This window comes from Sinocyclocheilus rhinocerous, unplaced genomic scaffold (genome assembly GCF_001515625.1).
Source record: "Sinocyclocheilus rhinocerous isolate Xijiao unplaced genomic scaffold, SAMN03320098_v1.1 scaffold25, whole genome shotgun sequence".
In the NCBI taxonomy this organism is placed as follows: Eukaryota; Metazoa; Chordata; class Actinopteri; order Cypriniformes; family Cyprinidae; genus Sinocyclocheilus; species Sinocyclocheilus rhinocerous.
Window position 1 is genome coordinate 716,509 of NW_015647048.1, and position 12,386 is coordinate 728,894.

General features: G+C 37.1%; 1 pseudogene; it reads right to left on the reverse strand.

Moving 5' to 3' along the window:
* Nucleotides 1-12,386, reverse strand: part of LOC107708602 (adhesion G protein-coupled receptor L2-like) — a 112,857-nt pseudogene that overhangs the window by 16,774 nt on the left and 83,697 nt on the right.

The window sequence follows — 12,386 nt, forward strand, 5'->3', positions numbered from 1 at the left end:
GTAAATTTCCTACCGTAAATATATTAAAACTTAATTTTTGATTAGCAATATGCATTGCTAAGGACTTCATTTTCTCAATATTTATTTTTTTTTGCACCCTCAGATTCCAGATTTTCAAATAGCTGTATCTCGGCCAAATATTGTCCTATCCTAACAAACAATACATCATTGTAAGCTTATCTATTCATCTTTCAGATTATGTATAAATCTCAATTTTTAAAAAAATGACACTTATGACTGGTTTTGTGCTCCAGGGTCACATTTGATCAGTTCATGCATTCCCTGGGAATCAAACTCATTGTTCTCTTGGTATTGCTAGCACCACGGTGTAGTTAATTATTTTGATTATGAATTATTCTATTTCTTTGATGAATCAGATAAAAGTCCAATTTAATTATCTGTATATAGTGAAAAAACATGGTTTTCCACATCTCTGGACCCTGTTTGGCTCAGGTCCTTCCTTCTGCCAGGCAAAAATAATACGTCTGAACATGTCTGAAAAGAAACAGTATACCTCTCTTTTTGATTTAAGGTATAATTCATGCCTGCAGCACAAAAAAGTAGTATGAAAACCCAGACTTGTGGAAGTAGAGGTTACTAATGAAAGGAGAAGCAGGTCAACGGACACAAGGAAAAGAGATGGGAGGATTCATAGAGCGAGAGAGAGGTGGGGTCTGTTAGATCATTGATTATGTTGCTGCTGAGCCACCAGGAGCCGCTTCGCTCCGGCATGTGTGGAGAGGCCAGGAATGCATTTAACACAGCTGGGAGTGATGACACAGATCTGATGAGACAGCCAGGGACGGCACAAGGCCAGCCGAAGCACCTCTGTGCCTCCCTTCCATTCCCCAAAATAGAGCCACAAGCACAAGTTTAATATCAGCCAGCTTGTGTTCAGAGACATGTTACCCTGCTGGCTGACTGAGCCTGTTGAAGTATATTTCAGTATTTCATGTTGAAGGGCACAGGGGAGGGAGGATCTGCTTGACTGTCATGAAAATGTCACACAAGATATTTTGCGATAAAGTGCCAAAATTGTCATTAATGACAATTTGAGGGAGAATGTAATGTCATATTGAAATACATAAAGAAAGAAATGGTCCTACACAAAGGTTTTTAGCTTTGCTTTTGGGGTAAAACTTGACCTAGATATGCAATCCACTCATTTGTGTTAAATTCCAGGTTACAGAACGTGATCTCTGCAAGATAGGAGGAACATGGATGGATTAGGTGTAACTGTTTCTTGTTCTGATGCATGTGCATGTATTAATTAAACAGCACTGACTGCACACTTCAGTATCTCTGCATTTCAGGGCATTTAATTTTAGAAAATGTTTTTTTTTCTACTTTTCATAGTGAAAAAGACATTCTCAGCAAGTAAAATTATGCCTATAGTGATGCCATAAGTCGTATCAGTATAGTTACAACTTTATATATCCAAAGCTGTACTGTAAGTCCCTGTAGTCCTGACTTGTGACAGTGGATTCAGAGAGCACTCCCTTCATTCTTCATTGAAGATGCATATGAGATCAAGCCATGAGGTACATCAAAGGTACTGCTTACAACACTCAAAGACAGGAATGTGTCGAGTCACAGGTCAGGTGAAGCACAGTGGCCTCAATAATTATTAAATGGAAGAAGTTTCACTCTATAAATGAAAACTGACCAATGGGAACACAGTATACATTACTGACCAATCAAAATAAAATAGCATAAATTATCAACCAATGGGAAGAAAGCATATATTACACTGATCTATTAGAATGCAGCATTCATTACCAGTCAAAAGTTTTTGAACAGTAAGATTTTTAATGTTTTTTAAAGAATTCTCTTCTGCTCACCAAGCCTGCATTTATTTGATCCAAAATTCAGCAGTAATATTGTGAAATATTTTTACTATTTAAAATAACTGCTTTCTATTTGAATATATTTTAAAATGTAATTTATTCCTGTGATCAAAGCTGATTTTTCAGCATCATTACTCCAGTCTTCAGTGTCACATGATCCTTCAGAAATCATTCTAATATGCTGATTTGCTGCTCAGAAAACATTTATTATTATTATTATTATTATTATTATTTAAAACAGTTGAGTACTTTTTCCAGAATTCTTTAATGAATAGAAAGATCCAAAGATCAGCATTTATCTGAAAAGTGTACATTACCAAGACATGCGAACAAAGCATACATTCGGTTGGGTACAGTCAAATACCTCAAGAAACTAGGGACACTGCGAAACATATCTCACAATTCAACTCATAGCAAAGAACCACAACACCATGAAAATATGGCAATCGTGTGAAAGAAATCTCTCATCACTGGCCAACAGGAAGTACTACATCACTGTGCGTAATTTCAAAATTCTGTAACATTTCCAGGGCAAATTCTATACACATAAATAAAGGTATTCATGGGAAATGTCCAAAACTTACCATAATGATGAACGTAACGGGGCCAATGAAACTCCAAATGAAATGATTATCAACCCTCAACCAACAGCTGGAAAGAAGGAAAAAAAGAGAGAAATAACCACCATGGAGGCAATTACTTAAAGCCATGAACACACTGCAAAGTTTCGAGAGTGACAACCACTTTCATTGGAGGGAATGAATTCCCCTAAATCAGCGTTTCCCAACCCTGTTTCCGGAGGCATGCCACATTTTGGATGTCTCCATTTTCTAACCCATCAATTTCAGGTCTTACACTAATGAGTTGAATCAGGTGTATTTAATTAGGAAGAGTTCGAAAATAAGTAGTGTTGGTGTGCCTCCAGAAAGAGTGTTGGGAAACACTGCCATAAATAATTGCTTTGTCTAATGGAAAGACTACACTCAGGCTGCCACAAACTTTGTGAGGTTTGACAGTGATAACCACATTTTGGAACTTTAATTAGAGATTTTATTATATGGAGAGATCTATCATTGGAGAAAGCATTAACGGTCAATTTGGGTCATGTGTGCCTCATAAACCAATCACATTAAAGCCTTGGAGGCTCACTTAAAGGGATGTCAACTTAGCTAACATGACATGATCAGAGATTATTGGATGTAAAATTGGACGGTATGACCAAAGCATTATGATGATAAAAGTACTTTTATTTTACAGTGACAGTATCACAATACAGGTATTTAATTGTGTTTTAAAATTTCAGATGTCAATACCAAAATGTAATGATGAATTCAATACCATTTTTGTACCATAACTAAAACTAGCACTAATTTAGGTAAAAAATATTCTCAAGTTTTCAATAAAACAAAGATCAAACAAGATAAAACATTACTCACGCTTTCCTCGTCCCATAGCTCTTATAGTCGATGGCTGCCGAAATGCCAACCACCACACAGGGCAACAGGTAGCCAGATGCGTAATAGTATTTTCGTCTAGAGAATTCACTCTCAAAGACCTCCACAAGCATGAGGAACAACTGAACGGCCTCCAAACACATCCAGGCAAATGCAGAAAGAAAGAAGAAATGCAGAACTCCAGCAATCACAGAACACACAATCTGAGAGGAAAGAGATTAGAGGAGTTTAGTCTGCAAAGCTGTTTTTATAAGAACAGCTTTGTTTATAAGAAATGTATTCACCAAAAAGTTATTTGGGTCAAAACAAAATCATAAATCATCAAAAACCTCTAACACAGGGCTAGGCAATCCTAAACCCTAAACTAAAAATTAAGGTCCCAAAAGAGGGTTTTCACAGCGATGCCATAGAAGAAACATTTTGGGTTCCCCAAAGAACCTTTAAGCGAACATTTCTTAAAAGAACCATTTTTCTTTTCAGGGAAAGATTCCATGGATGTTAAAGATTCTTCATGGAACCATAGATGCCAATAAATAACTTAACAGTAATAAAATAACAAAAAGAATGAAACAAAACTGCCTATGGTTTGATGCCTACGATGCCTAAAAATATAGGCAGCTTACTAGGGTTGAAATGCGCCCTTTTCACACCAAACCCCCCCACCCCAAGAGTGCTTAGCAGAATCACACGTACTAAAAAACATTTACCCACCGGAGGTTCGGTCATGTTGATGCCCACAAGAAACAGAAGCTCTGCGATGAAGAGGTTGATGCAGAGGTTCTTGTGGATGGTGTTGCGATCACTCTGGAGGCCACGGAAGAAGCAGAAGGTGAAGATGCTAATGGCAAGGCAGACAAGTGAAACGGCGATGCCCATTCGTGTGATAACTGTCAGCAGGAGCTCGTGAACGCTTCCCACACCCTTGAAAAAAAAAAAAAACATTAGCATCAACAATTACTTGACTTGAACATCACTTGTCAGAATTGAATCATTGGTAATTACCTTTTTTTTTTTTTTTGAATGTGTAGAGACTAACTGTAACCTCTAAAAAATGCACAAAAAAAAGATCTTACACTGTATACATCTGCTGGACACATACAGTGGCTATCTTTTATACGCTTTTCTATCATTCGCATAATTAGCAACAAAATGCTGTTGAAACTGTAATGTCAATGCACTGCAGTGATCACTTCCAGTAGAGACAGCTATTGATTAAAATGGAAGCTAATGTCTGGTATAGACCGAGTGTTTGACAGCAGACATTTTAACTCCGAATGTCCTAACTTCCTAGCGTTTGAATAATCTATCTTATGCCTTTGTTTACACACAGCATCAATACGGAGCATTTTTTAAGAAGCTAAAGATGTTATAACACTGACAGGTTCTGTTTACACATCTAAACAACAGCAACAACAACAAAATGATACATTTACTGAAAAGGCTGTATGCATGAATGATCTGATGCTGGGCAGAAGGTTAAAAGCTTTTGTTGAGACACATCGTCAGTTGTGTACCTCAGCATCCTTGGGTGTTTTCCGTACTCATAATACACCACAGGCCCACCACAGTCTCTTCAGACCCTGATGTATGTTTACAGCTAGTCGTTCTTGACATCTAGTTTATCAATGTTTCTTGATGTTTAGCTGTTTCTCTGATTGCAAGACTGCCATGATGCAAATATTAACACTCTGAGGAGCAACAACTAGTTTAACAAGCAGTGAGCTGTTTAGGTTTGGGTTTATGTCTCCTTGCCACTTTTTGGTTTCTTATGGTGCTCAATTGTTGTTCCAGGTGGTCCTTACTTTTCAGTCATAGTCAATGACTGCTCCGAGTGCACGACTGCCATGACGCATGACCAGGGCTGCGTTTCCCAAAAGCATTGTAAGCCTACGTAGATCATAGACCCATTGCCACCAATGGTCTGTACAATCAATTTATCTCACTATGCTTTTGAGAAACGCAGCCCTGGTCTCTTATGGTCAATTGTTGGTCCAGGTGGTGTCCTTTTTCAGCCATAGTAAATGATTGCTTTGCTCCGTGGGCTCTGTGAATGCCTTTACTGTCTGCCTGCTGGACTGTCCTCTAATTCTCAGTAGCCTCAGGAGCTTTGCTGTGGTGTAGGGGATGGATCCTTTGTATCTCAACTCAACTGGGCACACTTTGATGTTCCAGTCTCAAATATCTGCTTCTGCTGTGAGGTTGGCATGGCATGTACCTCAGTGTCCTACTAAAGAATATGGACAATGAAGACATATTGCTGTAATCTGGACCGGAGAAGAAGATTTGACCTCAGGTTGGTGCTGGCGATTTCCATGGGAAAGGTAAGTTTCTGGTCTAGGTCAATGTGCATCATCTATGCCCTTGTGGCATCCTGTGGGCCAGCTTTAGGAAGCAAGGTGTCTGCTTTTCCTTACGCTCCCTCTCGAAGCAATGATATTAGAATTGTTTGGGTTGACTGGGCATTCTGTGGCATAGCATTGGTTGTTGCTCTTTGTGCTTAGTCCAGTTTAGGTTTATGGGAGAAGGAAGAACCTCATCTGTGGCACAGATGAGAAAACTCATTCTATCTTCCACCATATTCCACAGGTCTTTGCAGGTAGTTATTTTCTTCTCAATACCCTCCCATCTCATCCAGCTGTCTTGCTTGGTTTGAGATATGGATTTAGCGATTCTAGAATTCTTGATTGGCGCATCTCATCCACCACAAGTTGTCAGCTGGTGTTGCCATTTTAAAAGGTGGGCTTGTTTGTTCCTTGCCCAAAACCCCTCTTCCATGTTGTACCTAGCCTACATTAACCCGATGTCAACGGGTGATTTTGCATCCGCTGATGGTGGATTGCATTTCCTTCCATTACTAGGGATAGAGCAGGACTGTTTGAGTATCATGTCTAACCTAACTTTAGCACATTTGTATTCCTCCATAAGGCTTGTAATTGGGAGTGAAAGAACCCCGTTTCCATACAGTCCTATCCTGATGACATATCTTGGTAATCCGAGCCACTTCTCATATGTGAGCTAATCAAACACTCTAGCTTGCTGACCTGTGAAAGGGCGACTTCGAACAAGGTAATTGGCCAGAAAGACAGGGCAGCTGCAAATCTGGTGCCTCCAATTTGGTCAGTTGCCCTTTCTTTCCTATTAGAGCAGTACTGTTGATATGCTCGAGGCCAGTGATTATATTCTCCCTTATTTGTTGTACTTGCATGTTGTTTAGGTTTACATCAGACTAGCATCCAATGCTTTTAATTGGCTCCTCCAGCACTGTAGGCACTGGTTCAATTATCCGTTCGATTTGTTCAAACTATGAAAATAATGTGATATTTACTTGGCTTGATTTCCATTCGTGAAATCAATGGTTTCCATTTCACTACCTTACTAACAACACAACTTTGACACTCTAGTAATTACAGTACTTCCAATAAAGATTTTTTTTCAGGAGCACAGCAAATCGTGTGCATCATGATTATATTGTTTAAAGAAAAAGCTTAAGTAGGAAGGGGATAATTTTTTTATATTCCTGATATCTATGTAATATGCTATATGCAGTCAGAAAATATGATTCTGCTGTCATAATGGTTATATTTCTATCCACAACTGCAGTTGCAGTGATTAGGTAAGTTTGTGGACCAAGACCATGTAAGTAGTTGCACCACAAAACCAATAATTGCCACATTTATTACAGCTTAAATGACTGCTATGCTATCATATCATATAATGTTTGGTGCTATCAAACTATTACTACTGATATGTCATACTGACATAATTGCATTGTTCCCAGAAACCTACTAGCGACACAAGAGATTCATTCATCAAAGTAGATTAAGAATTATATTAAGAAAGTGCCACAATATATTAATTTGTTCTCTTGTAGAGATAAGTTGCTGTTGCCGTGAAGAACACAAATTATGTCCAATTAATTCTACTGTATCAGCAGAAGAAAATTACATTCTGGAAACTCAAGAGACTCAATATATACAGTACCAGCATGTAGAAAGCTGAAAATGGGCTCTGAAGAGTAGCTGGTGACTTATAATTACTAACTGAAGTAGGGTTGCAAAGGGGTGGACATTTTAAATTTCCTGAAACTTCCGTGTCAGCTGCGTCACACGGATACGTTTTCTACGTTGTTTGTGCTTTGATTTAAACGAAAACAACATATCCGTGTGGTGCGCTTGACACAGAACAGCATACGCTGTTTGCGTTCAGTGGATACTCTCCAAAATGGCGCTAGGGTGACGCGGAGATGACGAATTGTTGAATAAAGTTTTTTTTTTTTTTTCTTTTGCACACAAAAAGTATTTTCGTAGCTTTGTAATACTACAGTTGAACCCCTGATGTCACATGGATTATTTTACCGATCTCCTTGTTACGTTTCTGGACGTTGATCGTGGTAGTACCCTTGCTGTCTATGGGAGGGTCAGAGAGCTCTCAGATTCCATCAAAAATATCTTAATTTGTGTTCCGAAGATGAACGGAGGTCTTACGGGTTTGGAACGACACGAGGGTGAGTAATTAATGACAGAATTTTCATTTTTGGGTGACCTAACCCTTTAACGGAAATTTTCCACTTCTTTGCAACCCTAAGCTGATATGTTAATTTCCTGATTCCTTAACCGGATGTCCCACCACAGGGCAGGTCTGGGAGCGACTGATACTCACCGCGTGTGCATCTCGATGGGCCATCAGGATTGCAAAGTTAGTCAGGTGACTGCAGGAGCAAGTGGTGTGAGTTTTGTTTGTCGCGAGGAGTTTGCAGCCTTGTGTTGACCAGTATCCTGTCATGCTCCGCTCAGAATAGTTCCAAAATGAGCAGTTTGGATTGAAGTAGTTCTCAGTCTGATAAATGGAGAAACATGAATATGACAGGTGACATCTGCAAGGTTTTGTGATTTAAACCTTTTATACCCAAACATTATGTTTTCCTTGATCAACAATCTCTATTAATAAACAAGGCTGATTCACAAGAATGTTCTTTGCTTTTGTTTAACAATGTTTTTAAGGCTCTAATTTTAACTCCATCCTAGAATCAGAAGGCACTGATTACTTGATTATTCAAAATACATTCCAAGTACCAGGAATTCTATCGAAACTTTAACATTTTTTAAACCTTTCTTCTCATTAGATTTGAAGCATATAGATTGGCCTTACTCTGGCCCTTCACTTTTTTTCAGCACCCGTTTCATATAAATACAGTGCTGTGAAAATGTATTTACCCCCAACATGATTTGTTGTTTTTGTGTATAAGTCATAGGAAATAGTTTTAGATCTTCAAACAAAATACAACTTGAATCAAAGGCAATCTGATCAAACGCTTTTTTATTGAAGCATAAAAGTTGTCTTACACCTCTCACCAATGTGAAAAGGTAATTGCCCAATTAAACTTAAATGACTGACATATTTGAATCACCTTCTTCCTCATCATTTCTGGAATTTCTTTTACATTTGCCATAGTGTGTTACTGGGTAAGACCCTTTAAGTAGTGTTAATTTTGTTAATGAAAAATATGACAAAAAATATTCGCTAACGACTTTTGTTTCCTATGACTAAGACGAGACACTGACATCATTAAGCATTAACTGTGACCATATCAACATTAAATACTGTTGATAAAATAAGATTGAGAAAATAAGTGTACATTTAGAAAGTGTACATTTTCTATAAAAAAAAAGATTTTTTTTTTAAATCCCTCTACCAGAGCTTCTCTTCTAAAAGGACAATTTTTTCACCCAATGTTTTACTTTATGACTAAATATAAAATAAAATAATAATAAAAAGGACATTTGACACAGGACTAAGACTATATTAAACGGCTGAAAAAATTTAACAAAACTTTTACCCAACTTCATGCTACTGAAAAAGTTCTAGTCCAGCTTAACCCCATTATAAATGCCGTTTCATAGATTTGGGAATTAGTAACTACAGGGGCATATACATATTCACACAGGTCGAGTTGGTATAAGATAACTTTTTTGCTTCAATAAATAACATCATCATTTAAAAACTGTATTTTGTGCTTACTCGGGTTGCCTTTATTTTATGTTAGATTTTGTTTTCATTTCTGAAACTATTTAGTATGAGATATACACACAAACAGAAGAAATCAAGAGGGGGACAAACACCTTTCCACAGCACAGTATTCAAAAAGACAAAATATCTAAAAATAAAATGAGAAAAATGTCTTTAATTAAGCATTTAAGTTCTTACATCCAAATGCGCCAGAGTGAAGATGAGTGGTTCGGACACGAACACGCGGCTGGATTCTTTGTTGATGGAGGCGGAGAGTATGTGGGAGTTGACAGTCAGGCTGTGGTTTCTGACTCCGCCCTCTCCCATCAGCCTCACCGTGGCGTTCTCCGTACTAAGAAAATGCCCCAAGTGCTTATAAAGGACAAAAACCAACTTGGCAACACCTTGAGTAAATAAATGATAGGAGAAGACCATTAGTACTTGCTGGATTTTGATAGAAAAATATCTTTAAATGGCCTTAGGGTCATAATAAAACATCTATAGTCGGGTTTCCATCCAAAGTTGCAAATTTAACGTATGCGCAAAACTGGAATATCGCATAAAACATATGCAAACAAGCATTGTTTCCATCCAACAAGTCAAAGAGAACAAAATCGACACTTCCTGATAAACTGGCAGTATAAATCACTAAGAAAAGTAGGAGAATATAATAATTTTCATATATAATAAATTACTTGCACGAGAAAGACGAAACACAATGAACGCGGTCATTGCTTTCTGAGGTGAATGTCAGCTGTTTGGGAACGCAGTCGTGTAAGACATTTCTGGGAGGCAATTATACAGAAATACTTTGCTCGGGCATTTCCGAATGACCATAACAACATTTCATTAGTCAGGTTTTGCCGTCTCATAGCGCAAAGTCACGTGACTTTTTTGATGCGCTTGGAGGAATTTATTCGCAAAATGCATTTCCATCTCCCATTATTCACATCAACCCTTTTACGCAAAAGTCAAAATCCACCTCAAGCGAGCGTAAAAACTTTTTTGCGAATTAAGGGATTTTTATTCGAAATTTGGCGTTTCCATCACTCGTTTCTCATGCGGTACTTCAAAATTATGGAAATAGGGTGATGGAAACATAGCTTATGGCATCTTTTTCTTATTTTGAACTTTCTCTTTCAGGTTAAGTGGAGCAACAGATTGAAGGGAACACTGAGCGAGCAGAGTAACAACATGTGGAAGAATATTCAACAGTGCCCTTGAGTACTGACATTTGTTACAGATACAGCAACACAAGAAAGCATGCAATGTATGTAAAGCTTGCAATGCACTGACTAAGTACTTGTGCAGAGTGTGTTATGCCTTCATCATGTCCTACAGACCAGGACTTGATTAACTAAGCATCTTAGAAGTTCTCCCATTAAAGCATTTGAAATGACTATAACCTCGCTTTTATTTACCGTTTTTACTGTTTAGTTTGACCATGTTTGCTGAGAGCTGAATCGTGGCTCCTCTTTTGCTGGTCTGTGGAAACCTGAAGTCCTGAATTTGGCCATCGGTGCTCAACACGTACACGTCCAACACTGAATGAAGAAAGAAAGCAGAAAGATGTGTGCCATTTGGCGTTTTTTTTTATTTTTTTAAACAAAACATGAGACAATGGCAGTTGCATGAAATTGCTTCTCACATTCAGGTTCTCACATTCTTCTGCCAGATGGAAATGAAGGACTGTTTCATTAAGCCAATGCGAGGTAATTTAATTAAAACGAGACATTGTGCACATAAAAGAGAGTGAACTGAGAAGATGGTTTCAAAGTTTTCCAATGCACCTCAGGCCAACTAACTCTGCATTGCATGAAATTGCTTCTCACATTGAGGTTCTCACATTCTTCTGCCAGATGGAAATGAAGGACTGTTTCATTAAGTCAATGCGAGGTAATTTAATTAAAACGAGACATTGTGCACATAAAAGAGAGTGAACTGAGAAGATGGTTTCAAAGTTTTCCAATGCACCTCAGGCCAACTAACTCTGCAAAGCTGTATTTGTACCGCATCATATAATTTTCAAATGAGAGGCAGAGAACAAAAAAGTGTATTGTCTAATGCAAGCAGAAAATGTTTTCTCTTTAACAATGAACACTGTTCTCAAGAAAATTAACTTGTGCCATTAAAAAGAAAAAGCTTCTTCATTACCTTATACTAAAATTGACGCTTTTAACTGAAAGATGAGAGTTCCTTTCCTACAGATGCAGCATTGAGTGTTGTGATTTCTGACATTCATTTCTCTTTTGATGTGAAAGCAAGAGATCTAAGAGCTAAAGCTTAAAGCCTTATTTTTGTTTTCAATGTATTTTGGTCAAAATCTGCCAAGGGGTAATAATGGAACAACGGTTTTAAAAAGTGACATTTACAACAGCATCTACATTTTCATGCATTTAAATATACAAGTTTTGCTAAAAGAGACGATAAAAACAACGTTGTGCCTTAAAGCCACTCTTTTAAAAAAAAATAACTTTTGGTAACACTTTCTACGAAGCCCACATTTATAATGCATTATAATAAGAGTGTTCTTAAGGCATTATAAAGAATGCATAATGTATTATAAAAAAAACTTATAATATGTTGTATCATTTCATGAGTAATCATAACAACAGTTTTAATGAGCAGACAAAGACCACTTATAAACAACAACGACAACAACAATAAAAATAAAAATATTTTTTTTCTTAAACAGCCATAAGATCAGATATCTGATCAGATGAAAGTGTAATAAGGCACATTTGATTTTAACTATATTTATAGTAATATCAGTAAGATACTGTAGATCTTAAATAAATAATGTCAAGATATGAAACTTATAATCCATTATAAATTAAGTGGATTTAACATGGTGTTTATTGCGTGTTATAAATAATCATACTCATAAAAGTTATAACCACAAAGTTTTATAATGTATTATAATTATTGTTATGATTATTTATGAGATGAAATAACATATTATAAGTTGTTGTTTTTTTTATAATGCATTATGCATTCATTATAATGCCTTAAGAATACTCTTATAATGTGTTATAAATATGGGCTTCATAGAAAGTGTCACCGAACTTTTTTTTTTTTT